Source organism: Octopus bimaculoides, chromosome 23 (assembly GCF_001194135.2).
Source record: "Octopus bimaculoides isolate UCB-OBI-ISO-001 chromosome 23, ASM119413v2, whole genome shotgun sequence".
Classification (NCBI taxonomy): domain Eukaryota; kingdom Metazoa; phylum Mollusca; class Cephalopoda; order Octopoda; family Octopodidae; genus Octopus; species Octopus bimaculoides.
Genome location: NC_069003.1, coordinates 16,986,821 through 16,989,763, shown reverse-complemented (window position 1 = coordinate 16,989,763; position 2,943 = coordinate 16,986,821). Strand labels below are relative to the sequence as shown.

Here is a 2,943-nt window from a genome sequence, read left to right as displayed (position 1 = left end):
AGTAAAGAGTATATATATATCTGCACAAATGTATCCTTATACATGTATATATATACATATATATATATATATATATATATATATATATATAGAGAGAGAGAGAGAGAGAGAGAGAGATGTATATGTACACGTATATGTATAGATATAGATCTATATGCATACATGTATATGTATACATATGTGTAGATGTATATATATAGATGTACATGTAATATGTGCACATATATACACATATGCATGAATACAGATATCTATACATATATACCCACACCTACACTCATACACATGCACACAAACACACACATTAGTCATTTTTTTTTTTTATCCAAAACTATGTCAAAAGTACTGAATGGATCTTTATGAAATTTGGAAATTATATTCTATGCATAACGGCCATAATCCCCATGAAAATTCATATATTACACACAAATAAAGTAATATTTTTAAAATTTCTTCTTACAAGTTACAAAGACCCCTTCATGGGCACTTCAAACCCACAATTTAGTCATTTTTCCTAAGCAAAGACGAATACAGTTGTATTATTGGAACCTATAGGGTCACCCGAACATAACAGATGAGCATTATTTGTAATTCAACGGTATAACAGTGTTAGACTATCCTTTCAGATATACTTACATTGTGATTTCTGCAATGTGGTGCATAAATTGTCAAGTAAATGAGACACATCTTTGCCTCCACTGATTCACTTGCAAAGTGTTCAGTAAAATTATTTCGTTACAGACCTCCTTTGAGTCTTTTTATTATCACTGAGTCACACATAGTCCCCAGTTGGTAACATTGATTTCAAGGCCTTCCCAGATGAGTGACTGGTTGTTCTAAGACATTTATTGATTGTAAATTTTTTCTGCTCAGTTACCGATCGGTATAGTGGTCATTTGCAAACTCCAGAGGTGACACTTTCATTTCCCTTCACTCCAAACGTCACACGTTATTTCAATTGGGCCATGCCCTTCCAGTTGCTATAGATCCGTAATGCATCTTACAGCTGTGCCTGTCACCTGTATGGTGAGGAATCCTACATTGGGGAGTAGTAACGACTACGCTAGGGTAGCCGACTGATTATCGTGATCATTCGTCTTTTGGTTTCCTCTAGCTTTACTCTCTTTTACAAACCCAGTGAACATACATATATCTCCTATTTCAAAGAAATTCAAACAATACATATTAGACCCAAGTTAAAAAGATTCCCAGCAATTCAACTTCTCTGGTTGACATTAACACACCCACCCCTAATTGGGGCCTTAACTCCCACATTTTTCAGCTCCGAGAGCTCCATTTTTCAGGAGCAAAATCCTTTTTACAGTGTCCATAACACTAGAATTTTCGAATATGCGCATGAATATCAGATATATAAAGATGAGAATGTGTGTCTGTGTGAATCCCTAAAACTCGAGAACTGCACAACCAATTTAATTCCAAATTAACACATGCCTTACTTAGGGTCAACGGTATAACAGTGTTAGACTATCCTTTCAGATATACTTAAGTTTATGCCAAAACAATTTTTAACTTCTTGCATAGTTCGAGCCCACAGCAATATCATATCTCCTCCACTATTTCAATATTACGTGTCAAAAGTGAAACAATAACATGTCGCTATTGTAATTTCAAATACTTTCACTTTAATACTTTCAATTTCATACTGAAACTATTAAAGTGAAACTATACTCTCACATATGTACAAGCATACTATAAGACCCAAGTTAAAAACATTCCCAACAATTCAACTTCTCTGGTTGACATTAACACACCCACCCCCAATAGGGGCCTTCATTACCACATTTTAGAGCTCCATGGGCTCTATTTTTCAGGAGCAAAATCCTTTTTACAGGTTCCAGAAGACTGAAATTTTGGAATATGCTCATAAAGATCAATAGTATTGGATACATGTCTCATGATTAGAATTTTTTTAGGGTGTGTAAAGAGGGAAAGAACCCTCATGTGCAATTTTGATGAAATTCGAATCATATGTATTCCAGTTTCTTACAGAAAATATAAGAGAAAAGTCTCATCCTTCAATTGCATGTAACACGGGCAATGCCGGGTATCTCTGCTAGTATAAAATTTAAACATTGATTTTCTTCTTACATTTCACTTCCACTAGATATATCTTTTTCCAAGACTTTAAGGTTTTATTCAATTCACATTTTGTTCTATATTTCTCGTATATTTGGTTTCTGATTTTTTCTTTATTTTACCTCCCCCTCCTCCCGTTTCTATAGGCTACCTTTGATGTTATATCCTCTAACGTTTTTTTGAAACAAACTTAATAGCGTTCAGTTAATCACTATACATATCCATCATTTTCTGTTAAAATGTCTTGTTGACGAGTTTCATTTCTTCATTTCCCTGAAGAGAAGATTACATCGTTTTACACCATTTTATTCCTTTGGAATAATACAAGTGGTATCTTCGAAACATGTGTCGGAAGTAAAAGAATTTGAATAACACTTGTATTTAACTCCATTTATATATATATATATATATATATATATATATATGTATATATATATATATATGTGTGTGTATGTATGTATATATGTGATGAGCTTCTTCCAGTTTTTGTCTTCCAAACCCATTCGCAAGGCTTTGGCCAGTCCAGGGCTATAGTAGAAGACATTTGTTTAAGGTACCACACAGTAGGACTGAACTTCAAATTAAGTGTTTGCTTCTCAACCTTCTGACTTTGGGTTCAGTACCACAGTGTGGCACTTTGAAATGTGTCTTTTACTCTAGCACAGAGCTGACAAAAGCCTTGTGAATGGATTTGTTAGAAAAAGTCCACAGCTGACAGAGGAGACCTCTGTGGCCCATTTGGGATAAATTGTTTTTTAATTTTCCACTTTATCACCTGTTCTTTTGCTGTATTTGCTTGTTTTGTAGCTCTGCTGATAAATAAAATCTCTCTTTCTTGTTTATCTG

General features: G+C 34.0%; 1 protein-coding gene across 3 annotated transcripts in view; it reads left to right on the top strand.

Annotated features, from left to right (window-relative positions):
- Nucleotides 1-2,943, top strand: part of LOC106877136 (mitochondrial glycine transporter A) — a 59,169-nt gene that overhangs the window by 17,385 nt on the left and 38,841 nt on the right. The gene's annotated exons all lie outside the window — the stretch shown is intronic.